At 40.2% G+C, this 24,270-nt stretch overlaps 2 long non-coding RNA genes across 2 annotated transcripts in view; one reads left to right on the forward strand and one right to left on the reverse strand.

Moving 5' to 3' along the window:
* Nucleotides 1–5,840: 5,840 nt before the first annotated feature.
* LOC134166399 (uncharacterized) overlaps nt 5,841–24,270 on the reverse strand; it is a 290,152-nt gene continuing 271,722 nt past the window's right edge. Inside the window, exons 9-11 of the long non-coding RNA XR_009965854.1 lie at nt 19,114–19,286; nt 17,664–17,715; nt 5,841–7,063 (exon numbers count right to left, since the gene is read on the reverse strand). This is a non-coding gene — a long non-coding RNA (uncharacterized LOC134166399). The remainder of the gene's footprint in view (nt 7,064–17,663; nt 17,716–19,113; nt 19,287–24,270) is intronic.
* Nucleotides 18,062–23,098, forward strand: LOC134166400 (uncharacterized). The gene is made up of 3 exons (XR_009965858.1): nt 18,062–18,436; nt 22,710–22,862; nt 22,996–23,098. It is a non-coding gene; the product is annotated as an uncharacterized LOC134166400 (long non-coding RNA).

Genomic DNA, 24,270 nt, shown 5'->3' on the forward strand with positions numbered 1-24,270 from the left:
AAGATTGCAAAAAACAATTCTAGAGGCAAATGGTGGCAGAAAATAAAGCCAATAGAGGTGAAATAACCAAAGTGGCACAAGAGATACAGGTAAAAGTAGTTCTAAGAATCAAATGCACAGAATCACAGCTCAGTGTCTTAGCCATTCTTTGTCACAGCGTTTTTGAATTTCCCTGAGAGGAGATACCCCTTTCCTAGCTAACTTCTATCGAGTAAACAAATGTCATTTCCATTTGCATCAAATAAAACTAGACTATCCCGAAGAATCATATATGACTTGACTAAACCATACCCTGTGGCAAGGACAGCTACAGTAGGAAAGTAGGCTTTTCATCTCTTTGCAGCATTAGTTTTGGTGACTCCAAATTTCCACAGACTCCTGTAATTATGATTTCTCCTGAATGCTTTTGAGAAACAGTCATCAGAAAGAACAGTAATTATTCTGAACTACTAAGTTTATCTTATTCTTGTAGCTGAAACAGTTGGCTTACATCCACTTGCACTATTTTCAGCTTTGCTCCATTTATATTACTTTCTATTTTATATACTTCTGACCGTATTTTCTACAATTACCAAATGCCAGTGCAATTTACAAATCTGGAAACCCATTCTTTTGATTTAATCACAGAATCACAGAACAGTCAGGGTTGGAAAGGACCTTAAGATCATCCAGTTCCAACCCCCCTGCCATGGGCAGGGACGCCTCACACTCAGCCATGTCACCCAAGGCTCTGTCCAACCTGGACTTGAACGCTGCCAGGGATGGCGCATATTATTTATTAATATCACATCTCTGGGCTCTGCTAGTTCCTTAATATTTCTCCATTTTTGAAAGTATAAGTAAATATTTCTGAAGTACCATAAATACTTAATTTCTGTTGTTCTTTGAGTATCATACATTTTAATGGTCATTGATTTTGATGACAGGAAATATTTTCCAAAAAGTGCTTTTTTTTATTTACCTTTTTAACTTTTAGATAGAGCAAACTGAAATGACAACAAAATGGAGGGTGTATGTGAAACCAAAATTTCAGTGTCAATGTCAGTCTTTCTGCAGTCTATGCTAAGTTAATTCATTTTCTTTCGGAACATGATTTTGAACAATAACATGCCATTAAATATCTGACTTACCAAAAACAGAGAATGAAAATAATGGCATTAAATTTACAAATATGTGGTCCTGGCACTTCACAGACTGTATCTGCAAAGATACTTGGGTTCTGATGCATACGGCATGTTCTAGACAGAGCATAACTGAATGTATTTCAGTCTAATTCCCCTACATAACTTCAAAGGTGAAACCAAAAATTAAGACATTTGCTAGTAAATGTGCTTGAAGAACAGAAGCTCTATCTTTTGTCTTTCAGGGAGTAGAGCAAGAGATCTGGTTGCAGAAAGAGGACTAGAAAGCACGACAATAGGAACAGCATAGCAAAAAAATGAGTGGAACTGTGTCAAAGAAAAAATACAGAACTATCATCTAAAGCCACATAAAAAATATCATGCCACATTAATTATACTGGAAGTAGCAACAGAAATATCACTTCTGTGCAATATGACATCCAGAAAACAGGTTTTTAGAATGGTTAGTGAGCACTGAATACTCAGTGACTCTGAAACCCGCTGGTCAGAATGTCAGCCAGTCAGTTCAGTGTGCAAAGCAGATTGATCAAGCAATTGATCAAGGTGGGAGCTGAACTCTGCATCCTAAATCCTACGTGCTTTATGAACAGAACCACCTTGTATAAAGGTGTGTGATACCATGACCAAAATGCTTTCTTACCCAGTCTTGCACATCTGTATTCTACGCTGCAATTAAAAAGACAGATCATCCTTCTGACTCATCCAAACAGGGTATTTTTATTATCCAGAACTCTGTGACTTCCAGTCCGTTTTTTCTAAGACTTTGGAAATGGAAATAAAGGAATTGCACTCATTAACCAATCATGAGCTTATAAATGAAATTTCTGCCATTTAGAGTTATGTGAAAAACAAAATCCAGGAATACAGAGGAAGTTAAGAATCCCATCTTGTTTTGGCAAACACATTACTACATGTTCATACGCATTTTTTCACTATCATGTAGTGTAACAAAGGAACTACTGGAAAAGTCTGCTGTGCTTACAGTTTCAGTATGTTTTTTATCTAACTTTGAAGTTTCATAAAGCTTGAGCTATAAATTATAGAGAGCTGGTAAATGATTCAGAGCAGTTCATGTAATTATTGCTCATGTATCATTGAACAGTCAGTAACACACAACATTAGTTTGAGTACTATTACATATCATAATTGGCTAATCCCTCGTACTCTTCTCTTTCCTACTTTAAATAAGTTACGTGTATTTATAAGCTCCATCAGCTAATAATTAACACCCTATGGAAATCTGGACCACATTTTGTACTCAAGTTCAATTTCCCATTGAATTTCATTTCTTATTTCTCATGAAGAAAACATAACTGTCTACACAGTGAGACACTGCAATATATATTTCTATTTCAGCAAGCACAACACCTTTGATTACAGGAAGCTAAACATACAGTCTCTGTGCCAAAAATTAATAGGCCCTTCTGTTTAATTTCATTGAGAAGTTATTTTACCTCCTTGGGAACCTTTGTTTGTTTGCACAGAGTATAAGAAAAGAAGCAAAAAGAAATAAAACTTGTATCTGGGCAAAACTCCTTTCATCCATCAGAGATGCTTGAATGTCTCTTCAGCATTTACCTTTAACCAGCACAGATTGGAAATGTTAGCACTTAGGTAAACAGATGGGGTAATAATGACTGATACCCACTGGAGTTCTATAAACACAGGCGTTTTCATAGCCTGTCAAACAGCCCATATTGTAATCAAATGATATGTTACATATTGGAATAAAAAGTGTGAAGACGACCAAGGCACTTCAGAGTGCCTAAAATTGGTCTCTTCATTGCATACTCTTCTAATGTACCTTGTTTCACAAAAGTGATGAGGTGAAGTTGATAGAGGCTGGTTTCAGTGCTACAATAATGACCTAAGAGAAAGACAACGTACTAACTGGCAAACTTCTCTGAATATTTCTAAGCCTTTGAAGACAGGCTGCCCAGGGAGGTTGTGGAGTCTCCTTCCCTGGAGACATTCAAAACCCGCCTGGACACATTCCTGTGTAACATTATCTAGGTGTTCCTGCTCCAGCAGGGGGATTGGACTAGATGATCTTTCGAGGTCCCTTCCAATCTCTAGCATACTGTGATACTATCATTCCAAACCCAAAGTCGTGTCCAAGCTGATGGACTAGCAGGTAAGTAGAAATTAAACATTATATTCACTGTTTACATAATCATACTTCTAATAAACAGGAGGGTACATAAATAGCATTGATGCTATTTGGCTCATTCTCTTTAGAGCTCATTAGCCACAGAGCCTAGACATCAGATAAAGATATCAAGCAGCCTCTTTTCATGGAAACCTTTTAAGACCATGCAATGAGTGAATCCATAGGAAGCCATCTGAGGTGATAGTAACATGGAGTTTAGTTCATGGATGTCACTGAAAAAGTGTTACTTAACAAGGCAGTAGCTATTGAAACTGAACTTAATGCAGTCATTTGAAACTAGTTTAGGAAGGGCAACTGCTGAGTGGAACCAACTTAATTCATCTACAAGAACGTTTTTAGATGTATTACCTCATGTCCTGATATCTTGATGGATATGACAGATCCTGATTGCTAAATAAGATCTCCTCTCCTATCACAAGTTCATAGAAAAGCTACTTGCTATTTTGATATAATTAAGATGATGATTGCATAAACGCCTATGAACAGCTTATGCTCAATGATTTCCATTATTAACACAATTCTGTAAAGCTAATATCTGCCTAGATTCCCAGCACCACAACCAGGCTTGCTGCTTACTATTTCAGAAAACTGACCTATGTCAGCAGACAGACTCTTTGTGCAGTGCAAGATGATGATATCCTAAAACAGGATATAGGAGAGCCGCTACATGTATGTGCATATGCATCTGTTGAAGCTGTACCACTATCAGGGATGTAACTGAGTTTAGATTTTCATGCAGGAGTAATACAGTAGGATGTATCTTATTGGCACAGTTGAAAATGGAGATAGATATTTGCTTTCTGATACCTGCTTTTTTAATGTTGACTGCATTCTATTTAATAAGTGCACAGACCAAGAACCTATGGACTAAATCCTGGCTTTGTGGAAATCTGAGAACCTGTGTAAAATGAAATACTACAAAACTAGAATTTAAGTCTTATTTCCCATTGTAAAAAATCACAAATGACTTCACTAGAGATCAGACAATTGGGTTTTTGAACACATGAAGCAGAAGAGCTGAATTTGACACTGAGTGCTTTTATTCATATATTTAATATTGTCTCTATTTTGAGCAGGCTCAGTGATTATGTCTGCTGATTGCCAAAATAATCTCATTTATATTAGAAACTAAGCATTGCCTGAAGCAGTACTTGTGTCTAAAGATATTTTTGCACAAAGCTGCAACACTGTGCTCCTGTCCTTTCTCTAATAATGGTAAAAATTTAATTCATTAATAATTGTAATACAAAACTGGAATTAGAGAATGATCATTCCCTTCCCTTTCTTCTTCTCTACTTCGTGGTAGTATGTATTAGTTTTTATATCAAAATGGATCTCCTTTGTTAGAGTAATGAGGAATTAAACAAGAGAAATTATGACACGTCAACAAGTATTCTCTGCCTTATCATTCCTCCAGGTATTTAAACACTGTTTTCCTGAGGTTCTCAAATCCTTCTCAACAGCGTTCAGAAACTTAGCTTACCCTTTTCTTGCACATCCCCCATCTTTTTGTGTAGGGATGGAACGCTGGGAAAGGAGGCTTGGTTGTATTTGTTCACAGGTGGCTGCATTGCAATTTTAGCTCTGCCCCAAGAACATAAATTCTCAGTATTCAGTGAAAATTCCCTGCAGCTAATGAGTCAAATGACTGTCAGCTGGGCTTTTTAATCCATTGATAACACCACCTTCTCCTTTCTATTTGAAGCAAACCCTGTGGATTGCATCCACAGATTGTGGCAGTTTGCTATTGGAGAGTCATTGTAGTGCTGACTGAAGAACCTAGATGGCAGAATAAATACTGATGACCTAACTGAATGGTAAGATATGAAGCTGCAGGCTTGCAACAGACATTGGTCATTTAAATGTCTTCTTAAATTTGGCTTTATCATTTCCCTTTATAATATAGTAAAAGGCAGACATTTTCTAGATCTGATGCATTTTCAGTATCAGTGGAGCACTGGGTACAGCTGATTGCTTTGGCCACTGTTTTTCGTCCATTTTCTTCTCAGGCATAAGTAAGAGAATTCAAAACATATACAATTCCCACTGGTACATGTCTAATATTGTCACTGAATCATGGAATATTGTTAAGTATTTCTTAATATGTCATCTGGTATTACAGAACACTCAAAACTGACATCTGTGTTCTGCTTTTCTACTCCAGCTAAATCAGTTACGCAGAAATACCCAGCAAAACCCCTTAGTAAGTTCTCATGGATGTCACCTAAAATTCAGTATTTAACAAAACTTATATTTGGTTTTGTATATATTAGGAAATTTAAGGATGTATTATGCAGACCTCTTCAGTAATTGAACAGTCTTTGAGGAATAAGTAGAATTACCACTTTTCCAATTAAAATAATGAGTAGACCCACACAGACCCAACCAAAGGACCAAGCCAAAGAAAAATTATATGTGGAGTTCCTGAATGCAGGTATTTGTACATACACAAACTGCAACTATGGTACATTGATCCACCATACTATAGGCTGACAAGGAATTTGGGTAACAGAGCTCTGGGTTTCAGAAGTTTGGATAAATTCAGACATCAGTACAAAATGCTTCTGGCTCAGAGTGAAATCAGTGAGGAAGAACTTCCACACTGGGATGCTTGTTTCTGTTAGCAGCAAGAGGTGCACAGGCCAATGCAAATTATAAGCACAAGGTTTGTATTCCCCTAAAACTAATTAAGGGAATGAAATATTAATTCTGGAAAATTTTCATTACATTTTACATGCTTCTGACTGAGCTGGACCCATTCTAAGTGGTTTTCCTCTCCCCACTGCTTTCAAGCAAAAGGTTGGCCCGGAAAGAATTCATCCATATGAGCAAGATCTTTCTACCCACTACTTTTTTTCCTCTCAACTTTCCTGTCCCTGGCACTGTCAAAACCTGCCCTGGCAGCAGTACTGGTATAAGGAGTATTAAGCATGCTGCACTGTTCTCCTTGCTCGTTTTTGACTGTTCCCTGCCTGTCACCTTCACCACTGTGACTGATGATGTAATTTGTGGTTGTACTCGCACATTGCCACTTCCCTCCTCCCACATCTTTCCTGGTTAACATTTGGGTTTATATATGCCATTGCAAATGAGTTCACTGTGGTTATTAGAATACAGTTAACTTGATGCACAGTAAATAGTTCTTATAGCTTTAATACCAGGGTTTGCCTTCTTTTGTTCCTTTTTTCCTCCAAACATTTCACTGTGCACAGAGTGTACTCTCCTCAGTCCAGAATCTTGAAGCACAATACTTTCATGCTTCATCAGAATTTCCAGAGTTCTATTCTGAACCTTTTTATCTAGATGGTTCTTTTTTCTGTCAGCAATCACTGGAATAGAAGGGTACTCAGGGGAAAGGGAGGTACATATCACTACAAAGTCAATGTATTTTCCAAGATCGCTTATTCTGGGGTTATGACTGTCTCTAAATAGACTTGTCTAACCTCACGGTCTGCCAATCATTCAAAAGACAAGATGCACATCGGGTCTTTGTTCAGTCCCTAGGAGAAGCCAGGCAAGACATCCTAACAAAATAAATGTAAGAAGTGTCTCTCTGTTCTGCCACTTAAGCCTGAAAAGGATAAAAAAATCTATAGCTTTCAATTGTTTTACTTGTTTTTGTGCAGATGTGGGATTTCTGCAATAAGATAGGTGCCTCCAGTTTCCCCAAAATGCTGCTGGTGAAATTTATCCTTGGTGAAAGCCCAGCATTAAATGGAGACACACCTTGCATTAATGTGGCTCAACATTCCTGAAACAAGATAGGAGAGTCCCATAACGAGATCATATTGTTTCTGCAACTAAGGAATCATGAGAAGAGAGCTGAATTGCAAAGCTTCAATTTCATCATTAAATAGATAAGAGTGGTTTTACCAGAAGCTAACATGAAGTCACTTTTGTTTATCTTCTGTTCATTATACACTGACATTGGTTAAACCATGACAACTGACTACAGCAGGCACAGGGATTTTATTTTGTCCAGTCCTACTCAGTAGATGACTACCACAGCCAAAACAGACACAAGGCCAAGATGCTTCATAGCTTGTTGCTGCAGCAAACCCAAGAGATCTCAGTACTCACTGTATGTGTTTTAGCCCTTGGCAAATTAGGACCTTGTTGTGTTGCATGTGTATAGATGCAAAGCACCCCCTTCCTTCTTCAGACACAGTTCATTAAGTAAAAAGCATCTACTATTAAATAACAACTTACAAAAATGCAATTTAAACATATTTGTAACTGTTCTCTCATGGCTCTCCCAGGCGCCAAGAAGTCCATCTGAATTACTGTATGGAAGATCTCCATCTTGCCAACTGCCTGAACTGAGAAAGATTGAAATAAGGTGAATGAAGATGTGTGAAAAATTAATTAGCTAAAGGTGAGCAAACTGAGGGGAAAAGATAAGGTTAACCTGAAAACCTGCCTCTAAGTGATCACCATTACAGGACCCAGTATCAAGCACAGCAGCGCGTATTCCTGTCATCGTTTTCCGTGCACTGAGCAGGCAATACTTTTCTTCAGGTGATCTCTGAACAGGTTTGTAGTTATTGGAGGACAGTGGGAAGTTATTGCTTCACTCCTGTTTGTCTGGGGCTGCTTTATGCTTCAGTCTTGCTGGAGAGTCTCACAGCCTCGCTCTATAAACAGCTTTCTTGTCTGGCTTTCCAGGGGAGGCATGGGTGTCTTCTCATTGTCTTTCTGTCTGTATCTGTCCTCTTAAAGGTTTCTCTCAATGTAAAGCATATTAAGAGCTGTCATATTATTTCTATCTAATTCATTTCTGGCCCTTATTTATGAATCTATGCTTTCTCACTCGAAAATACATTACAAAATCACTGAGCTAGCAAAAAAGCCAGAAAGGGGGTAGGAGAGAAACAAACAAAGTAACCTGTTTGTTAAAAAGAAGAAATAAGGAGTATGCTTTCAAATATCATGCTAGGAATCAAAGGCTGTGGACTGTCATATGGATGAGGTGTTGCTCAGCTATGGGCTCATTTTTGTGTACCAGTCAAACCCATCCAACTACCTACTGGCAGTTCAGAGCACCATCACCTATATACTAGTACAGTTTATAGCTTCCTAGTAAAGCCTCGTATGGATGTGATGCAAACAAAGCTCCTGAAAGTGGTTTTCCTTCACCTGATGGAAAGATGACTGAAGGAATTAGATGATTTATGGGTATGATCTGCAGTAACACTCAGTTATCCTACAGCTTTGTCATTTATAACCCTGCATGGCTGGCTGTGCAAGCTGCCTGCTGTGCCTACAACCAAGCACAACAGACTTCCACCCATTTCCATCTATAAACAGAGTTAAGAGGCTAACCTTTTGAAATTCAGAGAAAGCTAAATATTTTCTACAGAGTGATGGATGCCACATGCTAATATTCTGGGGTTTTTTTTTAGTTCAGGTATTGACAAGCCTCAGAACATAAAATTAAGACATATTGTACATTTTTCCACATTTAACACTTGGTTTAGCCCCTGGCTGGCTGTGTGAAGGACCCCCATTTCACACAATCTCATTTTTCTTAGCTGCTCCCTCCTCCAGAACTTCAGGCCTGTTTTAACAGTGTTACTAATCACTGCCTTTTGTAGAGACAGCATCTCCCAGAGGAATTTGAGTTATGGGAAGAGGCAAATACTCTTACTTGGAAAACTGCACAGAGAAGCAGAGTGATTTTTAAAATGATTACTGGTGATATCAAGTGTTGAGTAACTGCACTGTTTATCATCGAAATGACTTTCATCTTGTACTCCAGGTCACTCAGAAAGCCTAAATCTAATACTGCTTTGTCTTCTATGTCTCAAACATGAGTAACTTAAAGCATGCGTGGCACTTTAATTTTACTGGTCTATTCTGTTCTGCCTAGCGAAAGAAGTGGCTTTACCATGGGAAGGGAGCTTCTTTAAAAGCAAACCAATATTCTGGTTCTTAGACACATTTACCATCTTCAAACTGAAATGTCATGATGGGACATGCTTGCAATTAGCCATTTATAAACTTTCTAAATCCTGAAAAAACTCTCAAAATTTCAAGTTCCAACACATGACCTCCATCGAGTTAAATGTGAACTGAACACGATTTGTCCCCATGTAATATTCACATCAAGTAACACAGAATCATAGAAGCACACAATAGTTAGGGTTGGAAGGGACCGTAAAGATCATCCAGTTCCAGCCCCTCTGCCATGGGCAGGGACACCTTCTACACTACCAGCTCATTCAAAGCCCCATCCAATCTGTCCTTAAACATTTCCAGGGATGGGGCAGCCACAACTTCTCTGGGCAGCCTGTTCCAGTGCGTCACCACCCTCACAGTACAGAACTTCTTCCTTATATCCAATCTAAATCTACCCTCTTTCATTTTAAAGCCATTCTACCCTTTCCTGACACTACATGCCCCTGTAAAAAAAAAACCAACCCTTTTCAGCTTTATTGTATCCCCCTCTTTAGGTGTTAGAAGACTGTTATAAGGTGTCCCCTGAGCCTTCTCTTCTCCAGGCTTGGCAGCTTCAGCTCTCAGACTGTCTTTGTAGGAGAGGTGCTCCTAAAGCCCTCTCACCATTTTCATCATATGCACCAGTCTTCTGTTTGAGGGAGATACAGTACCCCACGTACCTTTCTGTTCCAGGGAATGGCAGTTGCTCAATGAACTGTTAGGTGACAAAAGCCTTCTCCAGTATTTTACATGTTTATGTGCTCAGTTTCCCTGAGTGGATTGTCTTTTCACTATATATGGTTGCTTTTTACTCTTCCCTTTTAGGAACAACCAGAAAAGAACTGTTCCACCTTTGCTTGCAGTCAGTGACTCAATCAACAGCATTATCAGGTTCTCACAGAAGGTACCAACCATTTTTTCCTGTACTGAAGTTAGTTGCTAGCAGAAGTTTAGTATGTTTTTAAGGAAGCCACTAAGCAGCAGAAATACACAAAGAGACTGCAAAATAGCAAAAGGCTATCTTGCCATCCAAAATGTCCTTCACATGGAGAGTTTATGGGAAATTTGGCTGCATTGTACTGTGAAATGTTTCTGTTGTACTTGAAACATCAGTGACTAGAAGGGGATGCAGAGAATAGATAACCAAAATCTACTTACAAAATCTCAGTGAAATACCTTTTATAATCTCACACCAACATAATTAAGTAGGAAAGGGGAGAATGACGAAAAGATGTCAGTGAAGCTGAGAACAGACTGCATGGTGGCTTAGAGAAGTTCCCTAAGCAACACTAGCCAGCAGATCTGCAATGTTTTATTAGTAATACGGATTCCTAATCAGATTTGACCCTACAATGTCACACGTGGTGTTTTGTGGGCGCTACACAGTGGTGCACTCTGGTGCAAATAAAAGCTAGCAAAGAATATGGGACTCTGGGCCTGGCCGTGGGACCTTACACTCTGCGGGGTGCTTCAAGGCTAATGCATTCCTTCCATTGCAGTAAGGAAATCACGTGGGGAAAAAGGAGGGGAAAAAGATGTGAAAGGGCTGTTTTAGGCAAGGAGTAGGTGTGACTGAAAAGACTGGGGGTAAAGGGGATCTCCATTATGCAAACCTGACAGGGTAATTTGGTCTGGTTTCCCTGTGGTGCAGTGTGTAGCTCCTTCTTGCCTTTCAATTCAAAATGCAGCGTGGCACAGCTGCACAGCACATGCCAAGGTGCCTAGTGGTGTCGAGACCATTACATCACCATTAGCCATCATGTGTAAAGAGGACGGATTTAGTCAATTATACAACACTTTTGGCACCAATTCAGTGTACCATGTGCATACATTGAAAATGGCTGAATGCTCATTTCTGAGATGATTGTGTTACCTTCGCGCCTACACATAAAGTATAAACCTTGCTTGGGTCATGGTACGTAAAGGTGGACCATCAATTATTTGGTCTATAGTGAGTGATGTGACATTTGACATTTTCTTTTCTGTAAACTAAGAATTACAGTCACTGACATGTCCTCCAGCCATGCACATTACTCTCTACCATTTACCCAAACATGCTTTTAAAACAATCCCTCTTTTTATAAACATGTATGTGTACACAATTTTTAACTCCAGTTGCTACAATTGCATCTAATTGAGTCAAATTCATTTTTATTACAGTTCACACTGTGAGACTAATGAACCTAAAGCACTGGAATCATCCTCAGTACACACAGAAGTATTTACTGAATCTGCACTGTCTCATGCCCAGAAGCAAAAAAACAAACCAAACCAAAAACGAAAACCAAAAGCCAACACCAACATGCAAACTGCATCTTCATAACCACTTCCCATACCAGAAATAGTTTAAATTAACTATTTAGCCAAATATGAAAGAGAAACTGAATAGGGGATAGGGGAGATGTAAGCAATGTTTCCATTCCTGGGTTTTAATATGAAAGAATGGTTGACTGATGAAGAACCGTTTAAGGGATAATGAAACTAGGAGAAGGAAAAAAGCTGCTGGTGATGGACAGCCAGATGACAGAGTTACAGACAGCTGACACACATACAGAATTGATGTATCCACAAGCTTAAGAAAAGATACAGTCATTCTGGCTGACAGGCAACTGTCTTTCCATGTTTTTTTCCTAATGGCCTGCAGGCGGCAGGGAAAGATCTAGAAATCACTCACAAGGTCACTCTGCCCCTGTTCATCCAGTTCCCCCTTCAAAACATGCTCTCCCATGGCATGTGCAAATAACTGGCCAACAAGCAATAAGGGGAATGAGTGGACTGCGTAGTATTTTGTAGCAATAGGACAAGGGGGAATGGGTTTAAACTTAGACAGAAGTTCAGGTTAGATATAAGGAAGAAGTTCTTTACTGTGAGGATGGTGAAGCACTGGAACAGGTTGCCCAAAGAAATGGTAAATGCTCCATTCCTGGAGTCTCATCATGGTCTTTTCACTCAAAAGCCTGAGTAAGTAGATCTTGGTATTTGATGGTGAAGAAACTGTCTGAGATTTGGGGTCACTCTGAAGAAGTGAACTGGAGACAGACTAGACTGTAAAACTGAAAATCATCATCAAAACACTTGTTTCCACCACCCTATTCCCAAGCAGGGGGTGCCTATTTATCTCACTTCAGCACCAGTACTTTCTTTTGAGAAGAGAGTACAAAACATATACAAAGTGCCAGAGTTTCCAAATGGAAGCTTCTTGACAGGTAACAAAACACAATTTGCCACATAACCAATTCCTTCCTGTGCTAATGACATTTCTGCACTTGGTGGAACAAAGGAAGACCTCTTCTCACTCTGCCCGCTTGGTGCCTCAAATACAGTATCGAATTTTCCCATGGCTTTAAACTCATGATAAGAGCTATCAAAATAGGTTATCTCCTCATCTGCCTGAAGGGAATGGCCTTTATATCACATTTAGAGTTTGGCAAAATACAGAACTACTTTTCCATGAATGTTTTCATTGACTTTTTCATGGCAGTTTTTCAGTCGTTTTTAGCCAATGGTAATTATGGATCATCCAACACAAATGCGTCAATAAAGTATTGCAGATAACTCCTCAGTAATGAGAATACATAAATCCCCTGCTCAATAGGCTATGCAATCAGTTCACCCCTGGAAAAAAAAAACAACCAACCAACTCCAAACACTTGAGATACTGCAATCTCTATAAAAATTCATTTAAATTGGAATTTGTTAATGTTGGATGAGATTGTCGACTGCAGTAAATCAACACAGCCTCCCTGAATCAATGGAATAACACTGAATTGCACCAGATGAGAGTCAGTCTGAACCTTTTAGTAACTAAGGGTTCCTTTTGATTAGCTGTGTTGTTACTCTTACATCCATTATAAATTTACTTAAGTTTATTTGTATATGATATGTTCACTTAAAATGGCACAATATTACATCTCTTTTCCATTTGCAGAACATAAAATAACAAAGGTTTTACCGAAGTGGTTGGCATTATTTAGTTTCTCTTTCATGTTTGACTAGCAGTGGATAAGACAATCGTGGCTCTGCTAAGGGGATCAGGTGGTCTTCTGATGTCCCAGACAGGGGAACCAGTCAGCTGTGGGCTGGTTCTAGCACACATGCTAGATTTCATTCCCATGGAAACCCTAATGGAGGAGAAGAAGCAGATCTCCAGAGTCAGGACACTGACTTAGCTGTGGAGCTGAGAATGCTTGCAGGTTTTACAGTTTAAGCACAGCCTTTGTGCTGTTATCGGACCTTTCTCCCCCTCTGCCAGACAGAGCACTCAGGGTCACTGGTCTTTCTGTTGCATTGTTAATGTTCTCACTTTAGGGTGTATGTGGCAATTCTGCAGTAGACTACGCATTTTCTGCACTGCTCACCTTTCAGAGCTGGCAGTACAAAGACAAAGTTACAAAGTCCTTAAACACATGCTAAACCCATGAATCTAAGATATGGTTTGGGAAGTGCAAGAAAAAAGTATCATTTGATTTCTTTAATTTCTCATGTCCTGTGAACAAACCTTAGGAAGAGACTGAATAGAAAAAAGATCCTGCAGTGTTGTCTCAGCTTTCTGCCTTAAGCATTTCCATTTACTGTGTTAATGAAGTGCACGTAACAAGAAGCTGTACAGGTAAGTAAAATAGTGGGGAAGGTTTGATTTTAATACTTTTTACATGCAGTCTGCTTTCGGATCTAATATACATATCCCAAAATAGATCACAATATGTCCTAAAGCATACAAAATTAATAACATCCTGCTTTCTTTTATAACTCTCTATGTTGAGAGGGCTACAAAATTGCCTTGTGCATGTGTGCTTTCAATTAAAATTTCCAATTTCCAGGTCCATTGCTTTGTCTCCGCAAGTACAAAAGGCAGCCAAAAGCAGGGAGAAATGACTCCATGGAGTTGGACCTCTCTACTCATTACGAGCTGGTTAGCAAGCACCTGCTATTCACCAGCTTAGAAAACCATTTGGAATTCAAGTAAGTCTCAGCAAGAACCTAAGAGAGCATCAGGAAGCTGGGCAGCTGGCCAGTTTTGTATGCCTCATCTCTCAAAGATTTTCTTGCTCTGATGCTCTCCCCCACCACCATACACCTCTGATTGATTGATTTATTCCTGTTTTTCTCTCTGTATTTGAAGTGGAAACATGTCACTGTTTTAAATGTCTCCTATCTGTTTTCTAGAATGGAGATTTTAATGCTTGTAGTCACAAAAGTTACTTAGTAATGTATGGCTTAGGAATAAAAGAATGTGTTAAGATAGAAAGCCAAGCCAAATTTTCGTAAGAGTGAACTTGTAAGTGTTAGTGAAAAATATACTTGGGCCAAATTACATTGAAAGCCTGGCACATGCTGTTAAGGACTCTGAGCGTACCATTTCCAGTTTTCCTCAGGTATTCATTGTAGCAGCAATGTGAAATTACCTTTAATTGTGTGGCAATTTGAGAAGTGCTTTATGACGATGACGATCTCATCAGCATTTCTGACAGACAAATATTTTTGGCCCGTTTACAACTTCTGCTTTCTAATAATTATGCTCAACAGAAAGATCAGGTAAACCTGATGTAAAGTTTTATTTTTGGGAGGAGAGACGCTGTCCGAGTTCATAATGTGGGTGAAAACCACACCCCATACTGCTTTCTAAATAGTGTTGAGGCAAGGTGTGGACAAGGCATTCTGACATCCCTAGATATATAAAGCCAAAGCCCTGCAGGTTCAGCTGAACCAAGCTTAGATTATTCTTACAAGTGACATGCACAAAGTTTCAAACCCTGGGACCTGTTATCCTAAACTAAGTGATCTGATCTTCACTTAAAGGTGGGAAAGCCACTTTTCTGCAGTCAGTGTTTAGCTGTCACACCTCTAAGTTCGGTTCCCTCGTTGGCTACAAGCAGCGTGGCTTGGATATCCCCGGATTAGCAATGGTTTGGTATTTTTAACTCAACCCAAAACTTTACCTGCTATTGGGCTTTGTTGGCTTTGGGTCCTGAAGAATGGGAATCCATTCAGCTTTACCTAAAGGTTGCACCTCCCCACCACTTTTGTGTAGCCTCTACCATTATAGCTTTCACCTTCTCCTACCACTGCAGAACTGGGTGTATGGTTCTGTTTTGGTGAAATACAGAAACCAAATTGAGTGAGACCAGTAATCACAACTATGTGGATATCCATTAAAAAGAGGTCTAAAGAAAGCAATATACTGAAAATGTGTAAGAAGAAAAATGGATCTGGTAGTCTGAATGTTATGCATAGACCGAAAGAGTAGGGAAGTTTGACTTCATGATGTGTACTGATGTGGGAAATTAAATTGGTCAGGGTAGCTCCAGGGAGCAAACATATTTTTACTTAAGGGTATATAAAATGTCATATTTTCATCTAAAAATGCTAATACATTGCTCCTTCGTTAGCATTTTGTATTTAGTATTAACCTGTAATTCACTGCAGGCAATAAAGTATTCATTTCTTATACTGCAAAAAGTATAAGGAATTCTTTGATGTGTTCAGAGAAAAAACCCTAAAAGAACTTTTTTTGACCTAAAAAACTGAATAAACACAGGACTGCACCTCTTTATTGACTGAGCTACTCCAAATAACCTGCAGTCTCCAGGCTTTACATTCCTCTGTTATAATGACAGTAGATAACACAAAGGACAACCACACAGAAGGGCTGTACTTACCTGTTATGAATGTGCCTGTGTGTGTGGTGCAGGGTTTCAGGAGGGGACAAATGTAGTAACAGACCAGGAAGAGTGGGGATTTTTGATGTGCTGGTCTAATTTTTAGTCTCAGGGTGCAGGGACTACCTCACCCTGATTTATTTGTGTGGTGTTCATCCATATGAGAGACTAAAACAACTACAAGATTTGAGGTTGGCAAAGAATTTCAACTGCTTGTCAGTTTGGTAGCAAACACTGACCCTCTCGTGTAGTGGTTGGCCTGATCTGCTTCTTAAGGAACATTCAGGGTAGTTTCATCAATGTGCTCTCCCAAAAACACAGGGTGCATCATCCTTTTTCTTTTCCTCAGGCACATGATAGCTGAGTCTTTTACTAAGCACTGAATGAGTATTTGGAAGAGTTCTGTGACTTGCAGCATACCACAGCGTGTGAAGTTGCTTCTGAATTAGAAATACATATAGCCTGGTAGTCCATGACTGCAGGGTACAGAACTCAATGATCCAAGTAATTGTTTCCAGTCCTATGTTCTCCAGCACCCAGAAGTACAAAACAGCTGGTAGATGAAGGATGCTATTTATCTGACCAAAAGTGGTCACGTGCATTGTAGGTGAGTGCCTACATTTTACCCGATCAGCCTATGATCTCTTTATGATGAACCAATATAAACAGGCCCTTCTGAGGTGCAGTTCAACTCCCCTAAAGGATATAGGTAAAATACTCAGTCACACCCTAAAATCAGGACATGCACTTAAAAAGAATTTAAGGACACTCAGGTCAGGTGTACACAGCTAGAGCACAAAGTCAGATGAAATTATTTCCGCCAGTGATACTTGGATGGGATATAAATAAGACATGCCAAATAACAACTCTGACGTTCAATGGCAAGATACTAACTGGGACACTGCATCACGTTTTTTGACATTGTACTTCAAGAAAGGTGTGGACTGATTTGAGAAAGTCTACAGATGAGTGAGAAAGATTAAAGGCTTGAAAACCAACAATCACACAGAAAGGCTAAATGAAGGAGAAGTCAAGACTCCAGGGAAACCTTACTGTAACCTTTCAGCTCTGAAAGGGGGGCTGTAAGAAAGATAGGGCTGTTGTAATAGGACGAGGGGTGATGGTTTTAAAGTAAAAGAGGGGAGATTCAGGCTGGACGTGAGGAAGAAATTCTTTACAATGGTGAAATACTGGCACAAGTTGCTCAGAGAGGTGGTGGCTGCACCATCCCTAGAGTCATTCAAGGCCAGGCTGGATGTGGCTCCGAGCAACCTGATCTAGTTGAAGATGTCTCTATTCATTGCAGGAGGGCTGGAATTAAATGACATTTGAAGGTCCCTTCCAACCCCAATCCATTCTATGATTCTAGAAGGCTGAATACAGATTAAAGGATAAAAGGTCAGGGAAAGGGAAATATGAGAAAAATCAGTATTACCATTCTTCAAGTGTATGAAAAATTGTTAAAAGACTATATATTTTTTTGTACCCAGTGGACACAACAAGAAAGACTCATGAACCTGCTGCAAGAAAGACGATTTGACCATGGCTTTGCCAAGAGAGTGCAGCAGCAAGAAGCAGCCCCAGAGAATCAGTCTTTCCCAGGGCTCCACCCTGCCCTGGGAGGAGGCAGAAAGGTAGAGAGCTCAACTGTGCCAAATCTGCTTGGTTCACTACCTGCTGGTACGTAAGGGGAAGTAGCTAAAAGCATGCCCATTCTCACCCTGTTCACTTACCTCCCCAAGTCCCATTTCTTACCTTGTTGTTGTCTTTGTTCCTTTCTGCTGTAGCAACAGGCAAAAGTTTGGCCCTAAAATACAAACAAATACAAACAGTGCTTAGAATTCTGCTAAGAGCCCAGTCAAGACTTTACCAATCTTTGGCCCCATGTGCTAACAGGTGAGTAGAAGTGCCCTGCACTCTAACTAAATCACAAAGATATTTTGCACACCTGAAAGCAATCTTGAGGAGTGATGAAACAATTGACTTATGCTGGTATTGCTCAGGCTTTTCAGGTGCTGCAGCAACTGCTTATGTTGAATATTTAACCACCTTGCTATTACAGATCCCAATTTACTGATGCTCTGACAACTTTCATGTATCTCTCACCCTTTCATCACTCAAGGTGTAAGACAGACAAGAGGAAGTGTGGGAAAAATGCCAGTCATAATGCATTAAGAGCCCACAGAAATGCACAATGAAAGAGTAGGGAAACTATGCAAATAAGCAGACTGCTGCTAATGTGCAAACCAGGGTGAAAACAGCAACAAGGTCTCTGAACTGAATGAGAGACTGTGAGGAGTGTGGCTGGCTAACGGAACGGGAGACATTTACTGCGGCTTTTAGCTAACTCACCTTATTTTATGAAAACACCTGTATGTGTTTTAAAGCATGTTTTCAGTCCAGCATTCTGAGTGTGTAATTGGGTTTTGAGCAGACTAAGGAAAGTGCTGTTAGAACATCTCTCCTTGCACCTGACACTGCCACTGAGCTGTCACATACCTCAAGATGTGGCCTGACTTCACATATAAGTTTGCATCCAAAATTTGCAGTTAGGGGGAACAGTAATATCTGCACTTAATGCCACCAGTAGAAGTGAACAACTTTGTGGGCACACAAGTATCCTGCCGTGGCAGGTTAAAAAAGCCACACAACTATGACTTTAGCAGATTGTACAAAGCTTTTTCCCTTTAATGTCTGCATTTAAAGATAAATAACAGAGTATAGGAATTAATGCGTGCATTTTAGGCAACTTCCCTTATTTTGTTGTAAATCATTTTCAAAGTAGGAGAGCACAGGTGCACCCCGAATGACTGAAAAGCAAGCAGCCTTACTCAAAAAGTACAACTGCGACTGACAAAAAGGTTTTAGAAGTTAATACCCCAATGCATTCCCCAGTTTTAGTTACCATTGACACCGCAGACAATTGAAATGACAAAAGAAATAGGCATTTATAAATCTAAAAGTCAACCTTCTTTATGCTGTGTGAAAAGAATATGGCAAGGCAACTGCTTAGCATGTAAACCCATTCCTACCCTTATTAAGGGCAGGCTTCCTGTTGATGCTATTCCTTAAATTGCTTGCAGCCAAAATCTTTGTGCCTCCCCCTGGCACTTCTGATACTGCCGACTCAACTAAGGGGATGGCTGTGTGCTAGAAAATCCTGTGAACTCTGTTTCAGTCTTACAGTTTGATTGAGCAAGCATACCTGCAGTAGATTGACAGGATGCCAGCCTCCACCATGGGAGCTGCATTTCCATCTGCGTGGTTTCTTCTGTTTAGCTGTGTGTCCCCCATCAAGCCTGTTTCTATTCTAGTATTTCATACCTCAGGAACCTGGTTCAGTGGCAGTGTCAGACAGTTATGTTCCTGATTATGTTGCTGTGGAATAATATGTATTTTACACTTATCTTTATTTGACTTACAGTCTGAAGCCTAGAAGCAAAGTGTTTTTCTCTCAAACAGAATCCTGTGCCAATGGCAAGCCAGGTGGTAATGCAGGACATAACTGTCTCTTTGGGAGGCACCAAGTGGTTTTTCAGCATCTCTCCTTTCCTTGTAGTTCTACAGCTTTGTGTTACCTCTCTGGCTTTTCTCTTCTGTCTGGCCTGAGACCTGACTTTTCCCACTAGCTAACCCCATCTCAGTGTTCAGTCATTTGCTTCTCAGTGTCATTTCATGCTAGCTGAATTGCATGTTTGAGCCTTCCTGTCAAATATGGTATCACACAGGTGTAGGCTCCCCAGAAACCAGTGTCCTCTCCCCAAGGGAAGACATCTTCCTCAATGATACAGGAATCTTCCTAATGCCCAGAATGACACGCTAATCAGATGCTAGAGACTTTTATTTGAAAACTGACTTTTCTTTTAATCTTCATCGTCAAAATTCAAATTTAAACTCAAGGGTATCCTAAGGGTTCAGGTATTAAAAAAAATAACTCAATATAATTACTGTTTTAAAATGTCAACAAGTTTTAAGATGAAGGACTTGATGTGTAAATGGTTAGGCTATAGTGCAAAAAACATGGACTTTTTCTGGACATCTTGATTAGCAAGAAACCCCTTTGAAACCAAAGTATCTTTTCCACATTTTCTTTTCTGACATAAGGAGTTACAAGGCCAGTTTCCTTCATTAGCTTCAGAAGCCAGCACATCACAGAATAACAAATCAATGAACTAAACACATTCTAATTAATCACTTCACCGTTGCTTTTTGACCATACAGTCAATGCCTTGAATGAATCAGTGCAGGGTTAGAAAGTTTTCCAAGTTAAGCTTTTTGGGGACTATGGGTTGGAATTCAGACAAAAGGAAAGCCACTAGAAACTACTGCACTAGAAAGAGCAACTGCTTTGCTCTTTGTCAGCGAGTTAGATGCTTGAGATTGCAAACACTTGCTAGCTCTTGACTTTAGCGCACCTATTTTAGGAAAAGCACTCGGTCTGTAATCATTACTGTCAGTTATGATGTTTTCATCACAGTGCCTCATTAACTGCAATCTATGTAACTGAAAATAGGAAATCTTTCCCAAACTGGCAGAACAGTTCAGCTGCAGTCTTGGTAACTTTGTGTGTGCAACAAGATCACAAACGCTTACCCTGAAATCCTGTCAGCCCAGACACAGCCTCAACTTCATGGGCTAGTGAGGTTGTGGACCTAGCTCTTCAGCTAGGACCTAGGACTGATGTGACCATGCTTTCTTTGCTCACTGTGCTAACCTGAAAGACAGTCTCACCTCTGACTTCAACGCTACAAAGAGATCCTGGTGTGGAGCAGAAGCTGAGTCACCTTATGACACTAATTTATAGGGAAGCTTGGTATTGTATAGGGAAAGCCACCACAGTGCTGAACTCTTGCTCAGCTTCTTTTATCTCCTGCTCTGAGGCAGACTACTGTGAACCAGTGCAGAGACTAGCTCTAGTTTGTGAGGAAAAATGGTGCCTTCAAGCTTCCAATCAAGGAAGAAATGTAGTATTTAATGGAGGAGTATTTACCCTCCCTTCAGCTTCACAGCAGCTTCTGAGACAAATAAAAGTGACTAAAGTGGCAGCATTAAAGTATGTCACTTCATTTAAAGATGTCATTATGCATGTAACCATTCTGAAATCAGCTAGTACTTGAACAAGCCAGTATTGCTTTGTCTGTTCTCTAAGTGACTCCGAAGGGGTGCTCACATGTACAAAGCTGTCTGGCATCACATTTCCAACACTGACAAGAGTTTACACTGCAGGCATGTGAGGAGAGCCGCTGATGGCCAAAGCTGGCCCTCGACTTCCCAGCAAAAACTGGGCCACTATCAAGGGACTGGAGCACCTGTCATGAGGAGAGGCTGAGAGAGCTGGGACTGTCCAACCTGGAGAAGACTAGGAGGGATCTTACCCATGCCTGACGGGGCCAGTAATGAAGACAGAGCCAGGGTCTCCTCCCTGGTATGCAGTGAACAGGCAATTGTCAGAGTGTTTTCAGAGTTTCCATCTTGGACTGGATATGGTCCAGGGCAACCTATTCTAGATGACCCTGCTCGAGCAAGGATGTTGCACAAGACAACCTTCAGAGGTCCCTTCCTACCTCAGCTCTTCCAAATAAATTGGAAGAATAAAAAGTAAATGGTAATACAGAAACCTTAAAAACTAAGAGTGGCAAGTAATCTTTAAGTATAGCTCAGAAGATTTTAACATTCTCTCCCCTTTTATGTCTACCTTTTACCATCAACAAGGACAAAATATGAAAGCAAGAAAAAGGAAGCATGAAAAGACTGGCTCCCAAAAGAGCCAACCGTGCATCAAGAGCAGCATAGACAGGCAGCCAAGGGAGGTGACAGTCCCACTCTACACTGCACTGGTGCATCCCCACCACAAGTACCCTGTGCAGTTTTGGGTGCCTCAGTATAAGAAGGACATCAAACTATTAAAGTGTATCCAGAGAAGGGTGACAGAGATGGTGAAAGGCTTCAAGGGCAGGAATTCTGAGGAGCAGCTGAGGCCACTTGGCTTGTTCAGCTCGGAGAAGAGAACGCTGAGGGGTGGCCTCACTGCAGTCTACAGCTTCCTCAAGGGGGGCAGTGGATGGGGAAATGCTGATCTCCTCTCTCCAGTGGCCAGGACAGTACATGAGGGAATGGGAAGTTCAGATGGGACATGAGGTTCTTCCCTGAGAGGGTGGCTGGTCACTGGAACAGGCTCCCCACATAGGTGGTCATGGCACCAAGCCTGTCCGAATTCAAGGAGCATCTGGACACTGCTCTTAGTCATAAGGTTTAGTTTAAGATAAACAGTTTGACTCGATGATCCTTATGGATCTCTTCCAACTTGAGATATTCTACAATTCTAAAAGTTCCCAATTATTTATGGTTTTATATATATATTTTCTAATGACAGGAGTTTTAAAAATTGAGTTTTAAACTCAGTGGAATTGTTATTTGTAGAGTATGATTCATCTCATATTGAGGAAGATGTCTAAGACAGTTCAGTTGACTAGCCTAGCACTGACTACTTTTTTTTGCAAATGGAGACTAGCATGAAGAGTTTACAAGTAGACTGATCTATATACAGGTATCCTGACACATTTGTTCAGGTGAATCAAAAGAAAACCCCACTGTAAACACCATTAAATGTGTAAGCAAATACTTGCCTATTACATAAAAAGTACCCTAAGGAGAAAGGGGCGATGCCATAGATTTCATTGGGGATGCTGGGAACACTTGTCTCACTGAGTCCTTGAGCTCTCCAGCTCACTTCCTGTGTCATTAACCTGGTGTGAAATGAAAATCTTGGAGTCTCACAGTTAAATTTACCCTTGCTTGCAGGTTTTCCAAGGGATGGAAACATCATGACGTATATTATTGGTAGTACACATTAAAGTAGCTGTAAGGGAGCTATATGACTGTTCTTCTGTACAAATGTATGCCTGCAGAGCTGTGCAAGAAAGCACAGAAGTTTGACAATGATCAGCCTCTCAGGTAAGAAGATAAATACTCAGTCTTTTTCCCTTCCTAACTGCACTTAGCTTCTGTATTTATTTATCCAAGAATGACTCTGGGAGCTTGTTCTAGCCCCTGTGATAAACAAACAGGGTTCTGTTTCCTCTTTTAGAAACTAATTATGCATTTTGGAAAGTCAGGAAACTGCACCTTAAAAGTAAACATGCATAAAGGAGCAAAGGGAGCTCTGTGGAAAGGGCGTACCTAACAATACTAATGTAAAAGCTATGAAAAATAAAGGGTGACCAAACCATTTAACCATTTTGCATTTCTGCCTGCCCCTGCATTAGATTCTGGCTTGTCGGTCCCTTTTGGGGGTTGCTAATCTCCAAAGCACAGGACAAGACCCCTCCTTTCAATTTACTATAGTAAGAAGAGAGTTCCTGTGTTTATTCCTTCACTGTCTGGGTATTGGGAACTGCAGAGCATCCATGGGCAAGCACACACTCCCAGGCACTCCCAGTAATTTTCAGCTTTCTTGGGATCTTGATAATTTCCCTAAGATGGATCACATCTGTTCTTTTCAAAACCAGAATTACTTCATTTACTAAGATTCAGTAAGAAAGACAAATGGCTAAAAAGCATTCAGTAAGTGGTACTCATGAACCAGAAGCTCATCTTCAAGCAGTCTCTAAAGCCTGTACAATTACTAGTGACTCACTGTTAATTAACCTAAACTCCATCCATTTCCACTGCTTCTGCCTACTTAGAGGCCAAGCTGGAAGACAAGACTACTGGTACAGATATATATGCATGTGGGTATTATTGCTTATTATATATTACTGCGGGTATATACACACATACTCACAAACAACCGGAGGACCATTGGCAGACAGCAGAGCAAAGGTGTGACTGGTGCTGTGGGAGAGCAGCAACTGCAATCCCAGCAATCCCACAGCAGCATTTGAAGGGTGCAGTCACAGGCTGGGCTCTACCACCTGAGCAACACAGCTGTGTGGAAGTGGAGAGACAAGCTTGGGTTTCTGTGGTCTCCAGTGGCTTCCCACTGCTGAAGCCTTTCTATTGGTTTTGATCTTTCTAGAAAACATGCAGTTTTCAAACTCAGCCAAGATACCCAAGATGAAGCCAGGTCCTTGGCAGGTGTAAATTATATCTATTGACTCCACTCTGTTCCCAATGAATTTTATAACCTCTGAAGACAAACACTTCTGTTTCTTTGCAATACAAACTAAGTAGTTTTATGAAAAAGAAAAGATGTGTGCGCAGGCATGTGTGCACTGCGAGTAATATCTGCTGTTCTTAGGAACTGTTTGAATTACTCTAATTCAACTATTTCAGGCATCTTGATCAGTGCCATATAAAGATTTCTGCAGCTGTGAGACACTGGATAGACAGACAGCCCTGTGCCTCAATAAGAGGGGAAAAC

Source organism: Pezoporus occidentalis, unplaced genomic scaffold, assembly GCF_034315485.1.
Source record: "Pezoporus occidentalis ecotype Australia unplaced genomic scaffold, CSIRO_AGI_Poc_V1 ctg26, whole genome shotgun sequence".
Lineage (NCBI taxonomy): Eukaryota > Metazoa > Chordata > Aves > Psittaciformes > Psittacidae > Pezoporus > Pezoporus occidentalis.